This window comes from Rattus norvegicus, chromosome 16 (genome assembly GCF_036323735.1).
Source record: "Rattus norvegicus strain BN/NHsdMcwi chromosome 16, GRCr8, whole genome shotgun sequence".
NCBI classification, from domain to species: Eukaryota; Metazoa; Chordata; class Mammalia; order Rodentia; family Muridae; genus Rattus; species Rattus norvegicus.
Window position 1 is genome coordinate 85,532,749 of NC_086034.1, and position 21,184 is coordinate 85,553,932.

The following is a 21,184-nucleotide window of genomic DNA, read 5'->3' on the forward strand; positions in this document are numbered from 1 at the left end:
AGATCTGAGGTGGTCAGATGTGTGTGCCTGACTGACAGCTCTGTAACACTGCAAACAGTCCTTCCAGTTGATTCAGGCATTGTGGCAGAGTCTTTGTCATTTCCTTCTGCTAACAAGAAGAGAGGCACCAGGAGGTAACTGTATTGATTATTTTTATTGACCACATTATCCAGGTAGTTATCAAACTTAGGTTTAACCACATACTAGCTAGTCCCTGCTGCGACACAGGGTGAACAGTGGCTCGTAATAGAGTTTGCTGCAAATAGTGTTGACTGACAGAGACATAGCCATGTGCATCTTAATATAGACTTAGAGCAGGGCTTTCCAGAAGGCTCAGTGAGTTTCCTCAGAACCTTGGGTCTATTTCAGGATGAAGGAAGTAACCCATATAATTGTCTCTCCTTTCTAATGCATCAAGATGTCTCATTTGGATAGAACGAGTAGAATTACAGGCTTTGGTGGTGATGGGTCCTCTGTAGGTCTACAAACTGTTGGCTTCTTCATGGTTCCAAGAGTAGTAGAGTTCCTCTCCAGGGAGGAAACAGTTATGGTGGACACGAGACAATGTGCCATGCAGACTTCCAGAAGAACTTGCAACCAGGGTGAGAAGATTTAGGAGCAACAGTAATTAGAGACTAAAGCAATCTAGCAGTGCTCAGGCACTTAGATGACTGTAAATAGGACAGATTCATGAGAAGTATGAAGAGTATCGACAGGAGAATATGCCTGTTAGAGAGAGGTAAAAATTGAATTACATCTTAAATATTTTTATTCTACATCTATATGTGCACGCACAAATTTGCCCAAAACCCCTAAATCCCTGTACGTACAAAAAGCAATGATAAACACAAATATGTATATGTATCTACCAAGCAAAGCAGTTTACTATAGACACACATGCACACATTCATGTGCTTATAAATGTCTCCCAACACACAGGCATCAAACACCAAGTGTTACAAAGAAAACTTAATTCTCAAAAACATATTGTGTTGCTGTCTAGTTTTATTATGGTGATCCTTAACTTTGGCAAACAGACAGACAGACCACTTGGGAGCTTCCAAAATGAGCAATGTGCAGAGACATAAACCCCAGTTTCGGAGGTGGCACCCAGGACCTATACTTTAGGGCAGTACAAGTGATCTCTGTGCACAGTGAGAGTGTGGACCATTGCTTTGGATAATTAAGAGTCATGCTCTGCTCTTCAAATTCCTTCTCTCTGGTTTGTGTCTTCGGCATAAGTCTATAGTGACTATTAAAGCCTACTACAAGTTTAGCTTTTACAGAAAAATCTGCTCACCCTGTTTCCACTTCTAGTGAGATGAATCCACCTGTATCCTGCCATGAAGTAAAGAAAGCAGTGCAGAGTCCTGGAACAAAATGACCTGCCTCAGACAACGACTGAACGATCTCTTCAGAACACATTCTCCCCTCCATCCTTCCCTCCCTCCCTTCTTCCTTTCAGAACAACCATTTCTACCAGCCCCACATCAAACCCGCCCTAGAGGACTGGAATCAGCTACCCCTCAGACTTGCAACATACTTAAGTTGGGGTTCCCCTAATGTGCTTCTTTCAAGGGTAAAATGTTGGCTATTTGAGGTTAAGAGGGTGAAGAAATTCACCGTACATGTCTGAAAAGCTAGCTGTGCTAAGCAAGACCACATGGTGGCAGATCCACGTATCTGAAGATGTGAAAGGAAAGGACCATACCGGGACTGAGTAAGGACTGAGGCCCTACCACAATGAGCCTTACTCACCTGTAGCATGCCCTGTTCTAGAGAGCTTCTAGAAGGTTCTTCCTGGTAATGACTGCATAAGGCTGAGATAGAGAAGGATCTAGACATAATATGAAAAGCAGCCATAAGAATGAATGTGTGTGAGAGATAAATATATAGGTAGATGATAGATGACAAATGATAGATAGATAGATACATAGGTAGATGATAGATAAATAGAAAGACAGATGATAGATTATAAATAGATGATCAAAAGATGGATAGATACATAAGTAGAAAGATAGATGATAGATAGATAGATAGATAGATAGATAGATAGATAGATAGATGATAGATGGATTACAGATAGACAGGTATGTGTGTAATTTTGAGAGTAGATGTAACATAAATGTCTTTATGAGGTCAGCATCTTAATGGTACATATAACTAGGATCAAGGACTAGAAAAGTCCCATGTAGACTACCAAGCCACTGATGAAAACCAAGGTTTACAGAAGAAGTGGAAACTAAAGCAAAGGAGTCATTTACACATGGGAAGGAGACCTCCCCATGTATTCCATGTGCTCACAGCCTTCCTCAAAGGCAGGGAGTGACCTACTAAGGGCAGAATAAACAAATGAGCATCTATCTCAGGGCTAGGACCTTCCTGGTTCTTTTCGGAAGGCCATCCTTCACCAGCCATCCCTGGTCTGCTGTGGCCTCAGCTCTCCTCCTCCCTTAAGAACAAAGCTTTCAGCACTCCATCCTCTGTCCTCCTCTCCTCAGCCATCTCTCCCTTCTTCTCTCTGCTCTCCAAGTGGATGACCTGGCCCACATTGCTGCTGCACATGGCAAGGCATCTGAGTTTGCTGCATCGGTGACACCCAATCCATCTGTGAAAACAGACACTGTCTTCTCCATGGCAGGTGTCTGTAGCTCAGTGTCCTTCACAGTTCTTCCGTGTCCCTGTTCTCTGCCCTGGCCCTCACTTTCTCATGCATTCCTGGGAATGATTATCTCCAGGCAACACCTTTGAAATGTCAGCACAGACCTCTTCCCACCTGGCATTGTCTAATCCCACCCAGGCACCCTGTCTGATGCCTCAGACGCATCTCAAGTGTTACTCGTGCAAAGGAAGCCAGGGAGCTCCAGTACAATCCTGCTACATGGTCACACACTCACATGAACACATGCGTTCTGATGCACACTTATGTGTACATAGGCACAGAGAAGCACACAGTCACATAGGCAGGTACACACTGAGAAACACAGATACACAGACACACATACCCACACAGATACACATGAACAGACAGACGCACATAGACAGAGACACAGACACACAGACAGATACAGACAGACACATAATGACACATACACACACACACTCACGCAGACAGACACACACAGACACACACACATAAAGACACACAAAACAGACAGACAGACACAGTCTCTCTCTCTCTCTCTCTCTCTCTCTCTCTCTCTCTCTCTCTCTCTCTCCCCCTACCTTCATTTGCTTTGTTTTTGCACATGCAATTCTATTTTTCCATGGCTCCGATGTAAATCCTAAGAGTGTGCCTTGGCCTCTCCTCCCAGTCACATTTCATACCTAATCCTTCAGGAAATCACGTTGGCTCTGCATTCAGTTCATTTCCAGAACTGACCTCACCAGCTCCATGTCAGCCTGAGCCCCTTCAGGTCACATAGAGATTGTTGCAGTGGACTTCTCCTGGCCCTAGTGTGAGAGAAGGCCATTCTTCTGGAACACAAGCCAGCATTCCCAACTGAGGAGGCCATTCTTAAAAACATCAGCAAACTCAGTTTAGCCCACCTGTAAGTCCACACTGATCTCGAGTCCTAAAGATGGCTTTCAACGCCTTGACCAGGCTGGTCCTTCGATGCTCTCATGGAGTCTGTCCCCTGTTACCTATGAGACTTCACCAGAACAGAAGCGACCCATCCCCCTGCCCCTCTGCAGTCTCTCCCAATACCACATTACAAGAAGATGCAATTCCTTTACCTTTTTATCTCGAGGCCACCCTGCCCTGCAGCTCACTCTCTCTGAGTCATTCTTCATCATTTGAAAGACCCATCGAAGTTCTCATCGCCAGGGTCAGCATTCCTGGACTTCTGGATTGGGTGTCAAGTCTCACAGCAGGAGATGATCGTTGTCTGAAGTTATGTGTCTGATTTGCAGAAAGCAGCAGGAACTCGGATAAGGAGGGAGGAGCACTCCAGGTATTTCCGTGTAGACCTCAGACCCTTTGCATACACAGGGAGACTCCCAAAGTTTCATTTCTTTGCTCATTTCTCTTTCCAGATAATCCGAAGAAAACAAACATGCATGAATTGTTGCCTGTTGATCATTCCAAGATTCTAGAACAGGACTTTGGGTAAAGTAGGAATTCTTTGTGGAAAGAAGGGAGGGAGAAAAACATGGAGCATGTGCTCTTTTGCACCCTGTGAATAGTTTCATAATTTACTAATTGTCTCCCACAATAGTAGTAGTAGTTTTTTTTTGTCTGTTTTTGATTTTGCATAATGCAGCCAGAAGAAGGTTAAATTTTTGTTCAGGTTGATGCCATATCTTGTGAGAAGTGTCAGTTCTAGAAATATCCTTTTGTGGAACAGGGAAGGAAGCAAGGACCTGCATTTGGTCTTTCAATTTTGCTTCATCAAGTTTTAAGCGGCTTCCATTCCTGTGCAGATTAACTACAAAGCACTTCTTGCAGTCTGGGGCTCTGCAGCCCTGGCACAGTTCTTCAGGGCTGTCCTTTTCCTCAGGGTTCTGACCTGCATCTCTACTGCCCATCCACAGGTTGCTATGAGCAGCCCTCCCACATGGGTGACAACCAAATGTGCCTGAGTCCACTGGCCCAGTGTCCCCAGGAGGCAATGTCATCCCCAACCGAGAAGCACTGACATTGGGACTGGGTGACTCTCCTTGTCACGAAAGGAGCAAAAGAGAGGCAGAACTTCCTTCCTGGGATGCAAATCCAGAAAGGCTGGCTTTAGTACAATCCAGTGCGCGCCCCCATTTTGGCAACATTAAAAGCAAAACAAAATGCCTGCTGGCATTGTACATTTTCAACATAGCTTATGCCTCAAGTGCACCAGATCCAGATGGACACCACTCTGCTACGGGAAACTCCACGGTTATGTGCCACCCCTCACTTCTTGACAGGGCTGGAAAGGGTCCTACTGCTTCCCAGTGATGTGCACAAGAGTTCCGAGTGGCGGTAAGCAGCTACCTTCTGTGGCTTTCCATGCACAGCGAGTGTCAAGTTCTGTTCCAGATCACAGTTGCCAACTCAGCGCTGCTCGCTGCTCCAGTGACGACGATGTGCTTGGTGGCATCAGTCGAGCGCCATACTTCACGAGAAGCTTTATTAAAGACATTTATTTTAAATAATAAGGTGGATGAGTTATTCCGAGCAACCGTGGTTTTGAAGTATTATAAGTGCGTACTAAAAATTTAATAGACCATAGCCAGAACTTTGATTGGTGGAAAATTTGTCATCAACGGAACAGAATTAGTAATTCCCAATGAACCTTCTGAGATAGCCTGCAGCCATCGGCAATTTGCAGAGGTTGAGAGAATTTTTTAAATTATTATTACTATTGTAAATAATTGATTATCGTTTATTATGAAATAATTACCTTTAAGCAATTACCACAGCTAACAAGTGATTGCTTAGACATTATTGCTTAATCACTACTCAACAACCACGTGCATATGGCCTACGACAGCCATTGTTCATTATTATTTTTTACGAGCACAGATGGCTTGGTACAATCAGTCAGGAAGACTGACGGGAAGTAATCTTTTTTAATGTAATCACCACATAAATATGTCAAATGTTTTTCTGTTTGTTTTGCTAACGGCATAACACGATTTTAATGAAGATGCCATGGCTGGCGGTTTTTCCGTCTAACTAGACAAAAGCAAAATACGTAGCCGAGCTATTTATAAAGATTTATTATAAGGTATTTATATCACAGACACTCATCCCATTGGCACGTCTGACCTTGGTTTAATCTCAGATGAAAAATGCATAAAAATTGTTTTGCCCCAGTGATGGTTCATGGTACGCTGATGTGGATGGTCCATTCGATATAGTATGCAGATGGGTTATGGATACGTGTGTCTAGTTCCAGAAAGGCTGATCAGAAGACAAGAGGACAGTGGGATGTTGGCTAGTGCAGGAGATAATCTGCTCACTAGAGTTGACCCTGTGAGTATATGAGGTTCTAGATCATGTTTATAATTATAGTTTTCGTAATACTGAAGTACGAGTTTATCATGAGTGTCTTGTGCCCAGTGCCTCCCTTTCCTGCACTCTGAAGCCCACCTCTCATCTCAAGGGCAAGAGTCTAAGCACTGTCCAGATGCATGAGAAAACAGGAGGACAGGAAATGACCCCGTGTAGGCACCAGAGCTAGGCTCAGGAGAATCAGATTTCTTGGGACAGCCTGGCTTTGGGAAATCTCCTGGAGCCACAGCTTGGGTTCTTATCTCTGCATGCAGTGTGGTCTTGCAGATGAACAGTTGTAGACACCATGCAGGTCGGGAGGGGGTTCATCTGGCTGAGTGAGTCTAAGCAGCCAGCCAGAGTCTGAAGACTGGGTCTGGTCAGGATGCTATTGCTCTTGGCCACAGATGGTTACAAGACGGTGACACATATGGTCACTTCCTATTGTAGCACCATCAGGGTAGTCATTTCCCTATAGGAGGCTCGGATCACAAGCAAGCTGCTCCTAACTTGGGAGGCAGGGCATGAACAGATGTTGAGAGTCTCCTTGGGGGAGGCTCAGCATCGATTGAGGGAGAACAGTAGCTCCAGGGAGCCCACTGCTCCAGCTCCACACCCAGCTGCTGGTGGATCCAATGCCTGATTTTCGGTGTGCATTGGGTCCCTGGAGGATGCTATAGAGGCTGCTTCCCGAGTGGTCATGTGCTTGTCATCTTGTCATACAAGGATTCTCCCTTCCCTCTGACGAGCAAAGATACACAACAGTTTCAGGAAATGAGAAGACTCAGTGGATAGGTCCTGGCAGTTAAGTTGTCTGACAAATCGCTACCTTTACCAAAATACTTCCAATTCTCTGGTACGAGTCAGCTAAAGCCAACAAATTATGTTCCTAAGAGGCTGGAACGATAACAATTTCACCAAGAGTTGTGTGTCTCTCACTTGAGTGAAGGATTGAAACCACCCTAGGGTCTAACTCGACCTACACCCATGTCACACGCACCTCTGGGCTCCCACAAGGTGACTCTCATTCCTGCTTGCATTGAGCCCCAAAGATTCATGCAGAAGGTTCCATCAAGTGAACACCTTTAAGCCTATAATTGACTTAAGTCTTTCTGATGTAAGAAATGTAAGACACGAGCAAGGAGGGAGGGGAGGGGGGAAGAAGAGAAGAGGGGGAGGAAGAGGAGAAGAAGAGGAAGAAGGAGGAGGAGGAGGAGGAGAAGGAAGAAGAAGAAGAAGAAGAAGAAGAAGAAGAAGAAGAAGAAGAAGAGAAGAAGAAGAAGAAGAAGAAAAGAAGAGGAAGAAGAAGAAGAAGAAGAAGAAGAAGAAAAGAAGAAGAAGAAGAAGAAGAAGAAGAAGAAGAAGAAAAGAAGAAGAGGAAGAAGAAGAAGAAGAAGAAGAAGAGGAAGAAGAAGAAGAAGAAGAAGAAGAAGAAGAAGAAGAAGAAGAAGAAGAAAAGAAGAAGAAGAAGAAAAGAAGAAGAAGAAGAAGAAGAAGAAGAAGAAGAAGAGGAAGAAGAAGAAGAAGAAGAAGAAGAAGAAGAAGAAGAAGAAGAAGAAGAAGAAGAAGAAGAAGAAGAAGAAGAAGAAGAAGAAGAAGAAAAGACCTGTTGTGACCAACAAGCCTTTAGATTGCGCTACTAAGAATTCTCTGGTTTAGGGCTGGAAAGATAGCTCCATAGTTAAGAGCACTGGATGACCCTGTTCAATTCCCAGCACCCATATGACCACTCATCATGGTCTATAAATTCCAGTTACACATGATGTATAGACATACATGCAGACAAGACACCTATGCACATAAATAAAAAAAAGAAATAATTGTTCCGTTTCAGTAGCACTGTTCCATCACCTCCCAACAGAGTTCTGAGCTGTTGATTTCAACAATGAAAGAAGGTCTGTGACTGGACTCATTCGGAGAAAAGTTCTGGTATTTTAGACCCCCCTAGATTTCGTTACGCAGCGAGCACATCATCACACCATTTCTGTTCCAGTTTCCATGCTGCGCAACACAGCCTACTAAGTTGATAAACATTAGCGCGCGTGAAAATTTTTCCCTTAGACCTTGCAAGTTTCTGAGAAGCCATTGTCAACCCACAGGCATGCACATTGTGGCTCTTTGCCCTTGTCACCTGCATCTGCAGCTGATGAGCATGGAATTGCAGGTTTGCTATAGGTGACTGTAGGGTTCAAGACCACACTGGTCCCAAAGGACCCCAACAAGAGAATACTTCTATTCCTGGCAACAAAATCAACTGTTATTTCCAGTGTTCAAGACAAGAATTCAATAACCCAGTAACCCTGGTGAGTTGAAATAAGGAAGGATGTCTCCAAATGCCCATCTGGACATTCACTGCAAGAGATGCTGAACTAACAGCTCACCAGCTAACACAGTCTGTCTGTCTGTCTGTCTCTCCCTCCCTTTCTCTTTTCCTCCCTCCCTCCCTTGCTCTCTCTCCCTCCCCCTCCATTGCTCTCCCCCTTTCTTTCTCTCTCTCCCCCTCCCTTTCCTCCCTCCCATTCCCCCCGCTCTCTCCCTCCTTCCCTCCCTCCTTTCCTCCCTTCCTTGCTCTATCATACCTCCTCCCTCCCTCTCTCCCTCCCTTTCCTCCCTCCTATTCTCTCTCTCCCTCCCTCCCTTGCTCACTCTCTCCCTCTTCCTCCCTTCCTTCCTCTCCCCCTCTCTCCCTCCCTCCTTTCCTCCCTCCCTTGCTCTATCATTCCTCTTCCCTCCCTCTCTCTGTCCCTCCCTTTCCTCCCTCCCATTCTCTCTCTCTCTCTCTCTCTCTCTCTCTCTCTCTCTCTCTCTCTCCCCCTCCCTCTCTTTCTCCCTCCCCCCTCCCTCTCCCTCCCTCCTTTCCTCTCCTTTTCTATTTCAGGATCAACTTACTAATCAAATAGTTTAATGCAGAATCTGAGAAAAATTTCAGCAGATCTGATAATAATTTAGAATTTTAGGATGATGGTTTGGATTGGGCATATGTTTGAACAGTGAGTTTGATTTAACCAATGTGATTTTTTTTTCCAAAGGCAAACAACCCATTTCTAAAATGCTTAACTGAAACTGATGGCGTCAATCAATATCCAAGCCGTAGCACGTGAGGCTATTTAATCTGAATAAAGGACAAGCAAATGCAACTTGAAGCTTGAACTCTGGTCACAGAAGTCAGAGCTCACGTTCTCAGGGGTCAGCTTAGCTGCTTGCAGCTGCGTGCTGCCGTGCAGGCGGGGTTGTTTCCATCACCTCAGACGCACATTGGATGGTTCACAGCAGCCATGCTCTACACTTTCTTAGACTCGAAGGGTCTGGATGGGTTTAAGAACTTGATAATTTTAAGTGACAAATGAGAGAAACTGTTGGTTGGAGAAGAATGGAGACCTTCTTTGTTTGGGGATGTACAATTAGAGCCGGAATTCTAAAGCACAGAATAGCCTGGAGCACCATCAGGCCCTGCCTTTATTAATTATTACTGAAGGTAAAATGATTAATAGTCCTGGTTGTTCCTTTGTGCCTGGCACTCTGCTGTTTTCGTAAACGGTCCCTGTGAAACATCGCACAGCACATCAGCTGCATAGATTATATGTCACTAGATCTGAGGACTACGGGGAAACTGAGCCACAGCAAAGCAAGTTTCCCTCAGCGTACAGTGTCAGCTGACAGTGCTGGTAGATCACGTGGTCCTGAACGTGGAGGACCACCCCTTGCCCACTTTCCTCAAGGCCACACCCTCTCCAACAAGGCCACACCCACTCCGACAAGGCCACACCCATTCCGGGAAACCCTCACCTCTTAATAGTATTACACCTTGGGCGGAGCATAGTCAAACCATCACAGCACCTGACAGAGTGGAAACCTGGAGTCCAGCTCCATCTGTCCCCTCCCCAAACATGTGCTTGCTCTCCACGGTGCTCTGCCCTCACTTTTTCTCAATAATTACCACATAAATTTCTCTAAAGCAGAGGCGGCAAAACGTTCTTGTAAAGGGCCAGATATGGTTCAGTAGCCAGCAAGCGGGTCCCTGGATACCCACTCTGTCCAACTTCATCATCCTTGGGGACAGCAGCTGTGGACAGCAGGGGAGTGATCGCAGAGCTGCGCGTTATTTGTGCAGTCTGCAGGTCTGGATTTGATCTTCCGAGACATTTACTGATTCCTCGTTAACTGCCGGTAAAAGATAACCTACTATTTGTTTAATATTAAGCTGACCCCATTCTTAGAAAATCCACAACCTTTGTCTACGGCAGTGTCAACTTGAAGTTCTTTTGGTTTGGACAAAAGATCAGTGTTCGTTGTTAGCATCTGTTACTCAGATCAGTACACCAGGACTTTTCACTCTCTTCAGCACAACCCAGACCCATCCTGTCAGTCGTGAATACCCCAGAGGCCACCCTGGAAAGTCATAGCTACTAATAAGGGTAATCACCCTTACTGAGCTCTGATTCATGTCCTGGATGCAAACACACAAACAAAATTTCTGCCCACGCCAGAGCTCTGTCACCCGCTCAATAATTAGGATGTATGTTTCCAGGGAGAGGAATAAATGACAGGCAGTTTTCAGAGACAGATGAAACCTAAGGGTGCTTTTAATGCTAATTGGAAAATGGACGCAAATCAGAAAATCTGTGCTGGGTACACAGCCGTATTGTGATCCCTACTTTTAAAATTATCTTTTCTATCCCCCTTTGTCAGGCACGACACACTGCTGTCGACCTGCTTTCACTTGTTGGACTCGAATGAGATCTGTCCGCCACAGTGGTGACTGTATACTGCCTGCAGGTGGGCACTGAAAGCCCCAGGAGTCAGCCTTCCTGGATGCTGGACACAGTAACCAGGTTGACCCCTACCCTGCAGCAGCCTATCCCATGCTTTCTTGTCTGTTACCTTACATCTCCCCGGCCCAGGCAGGAAGTGGGTGAGAGGGAAAACCAATGGTTTCCCTCTAGTGTGAAAGCTTGCCTCAGGGTCTGGTGAAGAGAGCTGTAGGATCTTCGTCAATGGTGGCAACAGTCTAGTACTTGCTGGAACTCTACACCACCAACTACAGTCTTGAACAAATGCCTGCCACAAGGCCTCCGGCCACCCGGTTTGCAGAGTTGCTATGAATTCCCAGTTTGTCACTGCCTGTGATGGCTCCTTCTACCTCCGGGGAAAGGGCCAACCTTCACTCATAAGCCAACTTGTGACCTCAGTTTTAGATCTTCAGGGGCTTTCCTGTCCACCAGAAAGAAAACGGTGCAAAGTGTAATGAGGTCATTATCAACAGCCATGTGGGAGACCAAGTGGAGAGGGCACATCAGCCAGAAAGCACAGAAGAGAACTGGGGCCTCGTGTATAGATTTTTGTGCTCAGGAACAGGCCTCTCAGACACACGGCCATATTGCCAGTGGTAGGTTCCAGTATCCTCAAGTTATATACCAAGGTGCATCAGATAGAACACGTTCAGGGGGGTAGAAGTGGCTCAGTGATTCAAAGCACTGCCTACTCCTGCAGAAGACCTGGGTTTGGTTCCCAGCACCAACATGGCAGTTTACAAACACCCATAACTCTTGTTCCGGGGGATACGAGGCCTCTTTTGGCCTCCCTGGGCACTGCTCACACATGGTGGACAGACATGCATGCAGGTAAAATACCCAAACACATAAAATAAAATAAATCGATGTTAAAAATAAAATTTAAAACACATTTAATCCCTCTTTCACGTATGTACTTGTCTAGATACTTACACCACTATTCTAACCAAAACCCTAGTAGAAATGACTGAGGGAAGGAGCAGTTTGCCTCGGCTGGCGGTCAGACCAGAGTGCGTATTCCGCTGTAGTAAGGAAGGCATGAGGGCCAGAACTGCCTGGCGGGGCCTGAGACACAACGTATTCCCACTCTGGTGGATCAGAAAGCCACAAACTTAGAATGGGTGAAGACTTGGCTCCGAAACGTCAAAGGTCCATCTTCAGGGACGCAAGGATACTAAAACTGAATAATAATTTGAATTTTCTAGCCCAATCTCTGGTCTCCCTCAGCAGGTACTGTGTTCCAGAACCTTCAGAGCCAAAGACAGTTTGGGAGAGGCGCTTCCAAGACTGGTTTCCTGCAGAGTCTTCCACATAGGAGGAAAAACAACCATTCGGTTCCCCTGCTGGTGTGTATGCTAAGCAAGAACAAGGTGTGGCTCTCTAAGCCCTTAGCACTGTGGTAATTATACGATGAGACTCACTATGGCAGGGTCAAATGGATTGGAATTAATATAAATAACCATTTTCCAGGAAAGAAAAATTAAATCATTTGGAAGAGTTTGGTAAAAGCAAGCAAAATTAAAAAAAAAAAAAGTGCTTTTCCAGATTGGTGTAGATAAGACCAATGCGAATGAGAAAGAAAATGCTCTAGAAGGAAGAAGCAAGTTGTCTCTCAGTAGTTGACAAGTCCTTAGTCTAGCTTGTGATTCTAGAAACAGAAAACAATAGGCAATCTTTAGTTAAAAAAAGAAACCCCCTGCCAGGTCCAGTTCGTGCAGCCAGCAGCAGAATCCTCTCCGTGAATGCACACAGAGGTGTCAGGACAGTGGAAGTGTCTAGGTGTGTGTGAACCACTTAGAGAATTGCTGCGTCACTTTCTCATTTACATAGTTAACTTGGGACCTGCCGCACACATAGAGGCCATGTACAGTCTCCAGCAGGGATAACATGAAATTAGAGGGAAAAGGGGTGGATCACAAGCTCGGCCACATGTTCACTTTAGAGGAGGCCACTCCTCCCTCCAGGGTTTCGGTCAACTCAATGTCAACATTTGTCTTGCTTTCTTTACTCTAACTTCCCCTGTATTTTAATAGATTTTCTTTCCCTCCCTTCCCACTCACTTTTCCTTCCCTTCCTCCCTCCGCTTCCCTCTTTACCTCTCCCTGTATTTTCATAGATTTCCCCCCCTCTCCCCCTCCCTCCTCCTCGCCCTTCCCTCCCTCCTTCCATTCCTCCCTCCCTCCCTCCTCCATTTTTTTCTCCTTTCCTCCTATGTGTGTGAGTGCAGAGGCTAGAGGTCAGTGTCAGATGCCTTCCCCATTCTCTCTCTCTCTCTCTCTCTCTCTCTCTCTCTCTCTCTCTCTCCTCCCCTTTCTTCATCTTTCATTTTCTCTTTTCTTTTCTCGAATGTGTCTGACTGTGTAGTCTAGTGGTCAGTGACCGGTGACAGGTGTCTTTCTCAAACACCCTTCACCATGCTTTTGGGACTTAGTTTCACGTTGAATCCAGAGCTCGCAGACTAGGCTAGGTTCTGGTTGACAAGTCCCAGGCTCTGGCTGTTGAAACACCCTCTTGGAGGCTGCATGCTTGCCCATGTGCATCTCCACACTGCCACTCTTTGACTGTACAGACGGTGTTCATCTTGTATTTCTCCATGAGCATACAAAACACTCAACCCAGCATGCCCTGCCTCTTTATCTCTGCAGGTCGTTGTTTGGCTTAAGGATCGGGAGCATGATAGGACCTTCTTGGAGGATGGGGCTCCCTCCTTTCTTCCTCTCTGCTGGACTCGTAGCTCAGTCTTTCCACTGCGGAGCAACAAACCTCTGTGAAAGATGGAGGAGAGAGCCAGAAAGATCTGCAGACCCCTGCCCCAGTCTCGTCCTCTCTGTTGACTTTTCAATCCTCCCTCCCTTCCTCCTGCCCTCTGTCCCTCCCTTCCTCTTCCTTCTTCCCTTCCTCCAACCCTCCTTTCCTCCCTTCTTCATTCTCTCCTTCCTTCCCCAAGTGTTTGCTTAGTGTTTACTATCTGGTAAACACAGAGCAAGAGTGTTTATGGTATTACAGCCTGATGGAGGAGACAGTGAAGGAGTGGGTGATCTCTATTACAGCCTGATGGAGGAGACAGTGAAGGAGTGGGTGATCTCTGTTACAGCCTGATGGAGGAGACAGTGAAGGAGTGGGTGATCTCTATTACAGCCTGATGGAGGAGACAGTGAAGGAGTGGGTGATCTCTATTACAGCCTGATGGAGGAGACAGTGAAGGAGTGGGTGATCTCTATTACAGCCTGATGGAGGAGACAGTGAAGGAGTGGGTGATCTCTGTTACAGCCTGATGGAGCAGACAGTGAAGGAGTGGGTGATCTCTGTTACAGCCTGATGGAAGAGACAGTGAAGGAGTGGGTGATCTCTATTACAGCCTGATGGAGGAGACAGTGAAGGAGTGGGTGATCTCTGTTACAGCCTGATGGAGGAGACAGTGAAGGAGTGGGTGATCTCTGTTACAGCCTGATGGAGGAGACAGTGAAGGAGTGGGTGATCTCTGTTACAGCCTGATGGAAGAGACAGTGAAGGAGTGGGTGATCTCTATTACAGCCTGATGGAGGAGACAGTGAAGGAGTGGGTGATCTCTGTTACAGCCTGATGGAGGAGACAGTGAAGGAGTGGGTGATCTCTGTTACAGCCTGATGGAGGAGACAGTGAAGGAGTGGGTGATCTCTGTTACAGCCTGATGGAGGAGACAGTGAAGGAGTGGGTGATCTCTGTTACAGCCTGATGGAGGAGACAGTGAAGGAGTGGGTGATCTCTGTTACAGCCTGATGGAGGAGACAGTGAAGGAGTGGGTGATCTCTATTACAGCCTGATGGAGGAGACAGTGAAGGAGTGGGTGATCTCTGTTACAGCCTGATGGAGGAGACAGTGAAGGAGTGGGTGATCTCTGTTACAGCCTGATGGAGGAGACAGTGAAGGAGTGGGTGATCTCTATTACAGCCTGATGGAGGAGACAGTGAAGGAGTGGGTGATCTCTGTTACAGCCTGATGGAGGAGACAGTGAAGGAGTGGGTGATCTCTGTTACAGCCTGATGGAGGAGACAGTGAAGGAGTGGGTGATCTCTATTACAGCCTGATGGAAGAGACAGTGAAGGAGTGGGTGATCTCTGTTACAGCCTGATGGAGGAGACAGTGAAGGAGTGGGTGATCTCTGTTACAGCCTGATGGAGGAGACAGTGAAGGAGTGGGTGATCTCTGTTACAGCCTGATGGAAGAGACAGTGAAGGAGTGGGTGATCTCTGTTACAGCCTGATGGAGGAGACAGTGAAGGAGTGGGTGATCTCTGTTACAGCCTGATGGAAGAGACAGTGAAGGAGTGGGTGATCTCTATTACAGCCTGATGGAGGAGACAGTGAAGGAGTGGGTGATCTCTATTACAGCCTGATGGAGGAGACAGTGAAGGAGTGGGTGATCTCTGTTACAGCCTGATGGAAGAGACAGTGAAGGAGTGGGTGATCTCTATTACAGCCTGATGGAGGAGACAGTGAAGGAGTGGGTGATCTCTGTTACAGCCTGATGGAGGAGACAGTGAAGGAGTGGGTGATCTCTGTTACAGCCTGATGGAGGAGACAGTGAAGGAGTGGGTGATCTCTGTTACAGCCTGATGGAGGAGACAGTGAAGGAGCGGGTGATCTCTGTTACAGCCTGATGGAGGAGACAGTGAAGGAGTGGGTGATTTCTATGCAGCGGAGCACTGGCTGCCTGCAGGGCAGTGCTGCACTCTGGAGTGGAGCCCAGGCCTGGCCACAGCTCTTCCTTCCCCTTTGCTGGGCATCTCACGTTCCTCCTCTGCTGACACTGGCCTTTCACAATGGCTCATTGATTGGGTTTGCCAGCGTTTCTCTGATATCCTGCTGCTTCAAACAGAAACACTCCTATCTTTTATCCATTACAGAGGGAAGTACTGTGTAGTGTGTGTGTGTGTGTGTGTGTGTGTGTGTGTGTGTGTGTGTGTGTGTGTGTATCTTTTATTTGATCTTCTAAAGCATTCTGTTCTGTGCTGATGTTGGTAGCAGGATATTAGAAAATTCTCTGGCAACAGAACAAATTATCTTTCCAACAAGAGTAAATAAATAATTGTACAAAGGTTGATGGGAATAGCCTGAGGTCCTGGACTGACTGCTCCTACACCAGGAGACCACAGTCACTGTGCAGCCAGGCAGGATGAGTCAGGAGGGAGAAAGTCTTTCAGCTCTAAAGACTTTGAGAAAAAGATTTATCCTATGGGACTCAGTGACCCCTGAAGGGCTCTCACTGGTCTCTATTGGAAGTTAGGCAGACATAGACAGAACCTAAGAGAACACACTATGTGGAGTCCTGCTTGGCCATGCGGAAGGGATGGTGTGACATGATTTCCTGCCCCTGCAACAGAGACACCAGGGCATAGGCTTCCACAAATGTTGACAGTTGCTAGGTATAAGGCTTGTTTGTATATTTTACATCATGTTCCTTCTATGGGGGATGTCTTTCTGTTAAGATTAAGAACTCCATAAGCAGAGAAAGCATGAGTCTGGGAAGCAAGGTTATGTCTATATCCTTAGCAGAGATGGTAAACACTGATCTCCAAGTCAGCCTAAGGGCTGTTGGAAAGAACTCTGAAAACAGAGCTCAAGAACATATATTTTCTCACCTCTGCAAAATAAAGGATACAATATGAATTGTATGAAGGGCATCATGGGCCTAAATTAACAGAGGCAACTGAACTGTGAGCCTGCTTGTCAGAAAGACACAACGGTGGTCAGACTCCTTTAGGGTCAACCTGAGACAGAGACTTTAGGTCCAGGTAAGTAGGAAGTAGATAGGTAGGTAGGAATGGGATCTCACCTAGCTAAGTTTATTTCTTGTGTTTAGAAAGACAGGCCGATCTCTGCCGTCATTTGCAATGTTAAAAATTTGCTTGCTGACTTTTTCTAAGAATCAGGGGGCTAGGGTCATGGAATGCTGCTTCGTGAAGAAAATCAAAAGGTGAACTGGAGTAAATGACTGAATCGCTATGTAAATAAAAGACTGAACCTTGGTCTGAGAGAGCAGAGCTGCCTGGATGAGCTGTCCAGAGACCCCCCCCAGAGAAAAGCTGTTTCCAACTGAACACAGGCAGTCAGCTTGTACCCACAATTGACTTTGAGTGTTTTTGTTTGTTTTGTTTATGTTTTTGTTTTTTGTTTTGTTTTGTTTTGTTTTGCCATTCTCAAACACCAGTTTTTTGTGAAACCCCTTCTCCAAGCTGAGACTGGCCCTCAGCAACACTATATATCACATCCTACTAGGCTTACTTTTATAAATTAAATTTATGCTTAGCTGATACATAAAAACATGAAAGTGGTCAAGTATTATAGGACACAGTACAATATTTAAGTGTACATTGTGCAAGGTTTAAGTCATGGTAAGCATGGTTATGTACACTGTTTTCCCTCTCTAAATAATAATGATGATGATAATGATGATGATGATAATAATAATAATAATCAACATCTCAGAAAACATGAAATACAGAAACCAATCCAGAATAGATTCTACCAAACCAGAACAGTATCCACCAATTCAGAATAAATTCTGTCAATCCAGAGTAGCTTCCACCAATCCAGAATATCTTCCACACATTGTCTGAAATATCTACAAAGAATCACTCACATCCTTGCACACACAACCTTGCCTTATTAAGATGGTACCAATAGATGTGGACACAGCAGTGTCAACAAGGACCAAGCTCTGTGACCTCTAATCACACAAGGACAGTAGCTGCCGCTAGCACAAGTGCATTTCCCCTATTTTGTGATAATCTACTGCAAATGATGATCTGAGATGAGTATTTAAAAACCATGCTCATTAGCAATGTGAACTCTGTCCATTTCAAGAACATGGTGTTGTATGTTCTGGCCTCCTCCTCTGTTCTCCTCTGTTCTCCTCTTCCACATCTTTCTTTCTCCTCCCTCTTCCTTTTTCACAGTGATGTTACTTACTGCATGTGTAGACAGCAAGAGGACCAGATGTTAAAGAATCTGGTAGGTAACCAGGACAACACCAACACCATTAATGGCTGCCTGGGGTCACGAAACTGACCCCAGCTTGTCTGTATCAATGCTAGTGGTCAATGTAAAATGACAGGAAGGCACACAAAAACAGACTAAGGTTTTAAAAATTAAAGTAGATCATGTTATTATAGTAACAATAGCATGACCAATGTTAACATTTGTATCATGTAAGTTATAAAGAAGGAAAAAAGTCACCGGTAGTCTCTCAGAGACAGCTACAGCCAATATATTGGTATTTTCTTTTGGGATTGTGTGTGTGTGTGTGTGTGTGTGTGTGTGTGTGTGTGTGTGTGTGTGTGTGTTTGTTTGCATGACTGTATGTATAATAAAGAAAAGGAAGGCGCCCTACTTCATGACAGGTTTTCAGTGCCAGTAAGGCAGTACTGCTTGATAAATGTTCCAATGTTTTACCAGTTTTACCAGATGCTTGGTAGTACTTGTACCAAGTAGAGGTCACCAACGCCACCTTTAGTGACCAGTTTGGTTTTCTTTAAAAACGTTGCAATGTGAAGTTGCACTCTTAGAAGCAGTGGGTAGGGTGGGGGTGAAAGATTTTTGGCTAAACAAGAAAAAAAAAATGAAGAGAATATAAGCTTGTGACTAATGACAACACCCATGCATTAAATATTCCAGAGTCCCTTTAAATATTCTTTAAACACTTAGTGTTGAGTGTTCTTAACACCACACACACACACTCACACACACACACACACACTCTCTCACACACTCTTACATACACACACACTCACACACACACACTCTCTCACACACACACTCTTACTCACATACACACACAGCACTCACACACACACAATACACTTAAACACACTCAAACACTTACATACTCTGACATGCAGGGGTCAGAGGACGTAGTCCTACTATGTGATGCTGCTCATTTCATCTCAAGGAATTTCTCACACACTCTTTTATTTGGCTGGTATGATTTGTCTGTAACACATCGACAAAATCATCTAAGATCCACACAATCAACGCTTTTCAGATGAAGGTCAAAACTAAAGGGGCAAAAGTGTTTTTGTTTGCTTGATTTTATAATTTATATTTTTAAACTCTTGGGAAATAATTTTAAATCTCATGTTGAATTTTGTGATTTTTAAATTTTATATATACTTAAAATTACCAAATTTACATGTATATAAATTTATACAGATATATTTAAAAATCACAAAATTTAATATCTGGAATCATATATGAAAGTCTTGAAGCAAATACAAACAAGAAGATTTCTTGCAGAGAAATCAGGGACAGAATCCCTGGGGGAGAGGAACCCACTCTGCTCAATTTTTCTTTCATAGATTCCATACCAAGCTTGCCTACAAGGTGTGTTTGGAAGGCATGGTGCTAGGAACTAGGGCAAAGTTAGGAAGAGGAATCTATCCTCAGAATCACATACCGGGAGTGTGGCAACCGTGATGACTGCTGTTACCTCCATGTTCTGTGCTCCAGATCAGCATGTCCTTGGAGAACTCAGTGCCAAGCTGACATTCATGCTGTCTCTTCATGATTCTGTGCACATAATTCCTCTAGGAGATGACTGGCATGGCAAGCCCCACCTAAAGCACAAAACCCGGCTAACTCTAAGGTTAGTCTTTGAGTGATGATGTCAAGCCATGAATTATGTGGCCAGATGCTAAGAGGTGGTATTTGGCCATGTCTGGAGCCTACGGTGGAAGGCTCCTTTGTGAGCGATGGCTGAGAGTCTCTCAGCAGCTCTGACTTCAGCAGGATGTAAAAGGAAGAGCAATCATGACTGGCTTCCATGAAAGAACCAATGTGTAAATAAATGAGAAAGTAAAGTAAAATATTCCAGAGAAGAAGAGGATGAAAGGAAGAGAAGGAAGAAGAGGAAGAGAGGAGTAGGAAAGAGAGGAGGAGATTAGGAGATTAATAGGAAGATCAAAGAAGAAGGAATTGTTCACTAGCAAGTTGTGCCTGGGGTATTTTGGTTGCTGCTACAGATGTCGCATCCATGTTTGCTGTTTGGTGTCACTATTTGTCTTAGTTAGGGTTTTACCTCTGTGAACAGACACCATGACCAAGGCAACTCTTATAAGGACAGCATTTAATTGGATCTGGCTTACAGGTTCAGAGGTTCAGTCCATTATCATCAAGGCAGGAGCATGGCAGCGTCCAGGCAGGCATGGTGGAGGAGGAGCTGAGAGTTCTACATCTTCATCTGGAGGCTGCTAGTGGAGGACTGGCTTCCAAGCAGTTAGGATGAGGGTCTTAAAGCCCATGCCCACAGTGGTCATATCTCCAAATAGTGCCATTCCCTTGGCCAAGCATATTCAAACCATGACACTATTCAACACATATTCTTGGAATTAGATTCCATGAGTTCACTAACTGCTTCAGATACAGATTTCCAAATATGATGCCCCATGCAGCTTCCTTCTGCAATGAGATGAATAACTTTTTCTGTCAACTTAGCTTAGCTACTCTGTGTAGATAATGGTCTAGCACCATTATGCTCATTTCTGGGAGGGTATCTCTAAATTTGAGTTAATTTAAAATTGAGTCTAGGAAACTGAACTAAAACAAGTATCCTTCACCTAGATGGGCTTTATCCAGTTCCTTGAAGACCTTAGCAGAGAGAAGACTGACTTCCCTCAGGAAGGGATTCCATAGCAGTTCTTTAACTCATGGTTACATCAACAAACCTCACTTTCTACCTACCTGGAAAATTCTAGACTTGCTTAGGATTCACTAGAACAATTACTTGACAATCCCTCAAAGCATGTGTTCTCTCTCTCTCTCTCTCTCTCTCTCTCTCTCTCTCTCTCTCTGTGCCTTTTCCCTTCCCCTCCCCCTCTGCCCCCTTACCCTTGGCCCCCTCTGACACACACACACTCACACACAGACACACACATACACACACACCACACACATACACACACACCACACACATACACATACACACTCACACACAGACACACACAGTCACACACAGAGACACATACACTCAGACACACAGACATGTATACACACACACCACACACATACACACACTGACACACAGACACACACTCACACACACAGACACACTCACAGAGACACACACATACACACACACACACACACACACACACACACACACACACAGCATTCTGCTATTTATTGCCATTTCTTATTTTTCTGTTGGAAGATTCGAGATAGACAGCCAGGTTGTGGAGGGTGAATCAGACTTGTATAGGAAAACAGAAGCCCAGTTAAGCTAGAGTGACAGAAACGTAGAAACATTTTATGCCCCATGCACTGTGCAGGACAATCTTATGCTGGAATTAACAATTAAACAGCTGCCCTTCATTATCATCAGAACTCAGATCCCAATGAGCCAGGGGGTGGGCAGGCTGGCTTCCTCTCCCACACACTTTCTACGGGAC

The 21,184-nt window shown here is 45.2% G+C and overlaps 1 long non-coding RNA gene across 9 annotated transcripts in view; it reads left to right on the plus strand.

Annotated features, from left to right (window-relative positions):
* LOC120097571 (uncharacterized) overlaps positions 1 to 9,515 on the plus strand; it is a 32,978-nt gene extending 23,463 nt beyond the window's left edge. For 6 of the 9 annotated variants that reach the window (XR_010058511.1, XR_010058513.1, XR_010058508.1 and 3 more), the window contains 3 exons: positions 1,318 to 3,956; positions 4,039 to 4,111; positions 4,537 to 6,139. This is a non-coding gene — a long non-coding RNA (uncharacterized LOC120097571). Of the gene's footprint in view, positions 1 to 1,317; positions 3,957 to 4,038; positions 4,112 to 4,536; positions 6,140 to 9,000 lie in introns of those variants that run through there. The other 3 variants (XR_010058510.1, XR_010058512.1, XR_010058514.1) reach the window with 3 other exon arrangements.
* Positions 9,516 to 21,184: the final 11,669 nt, after the last annotated feature.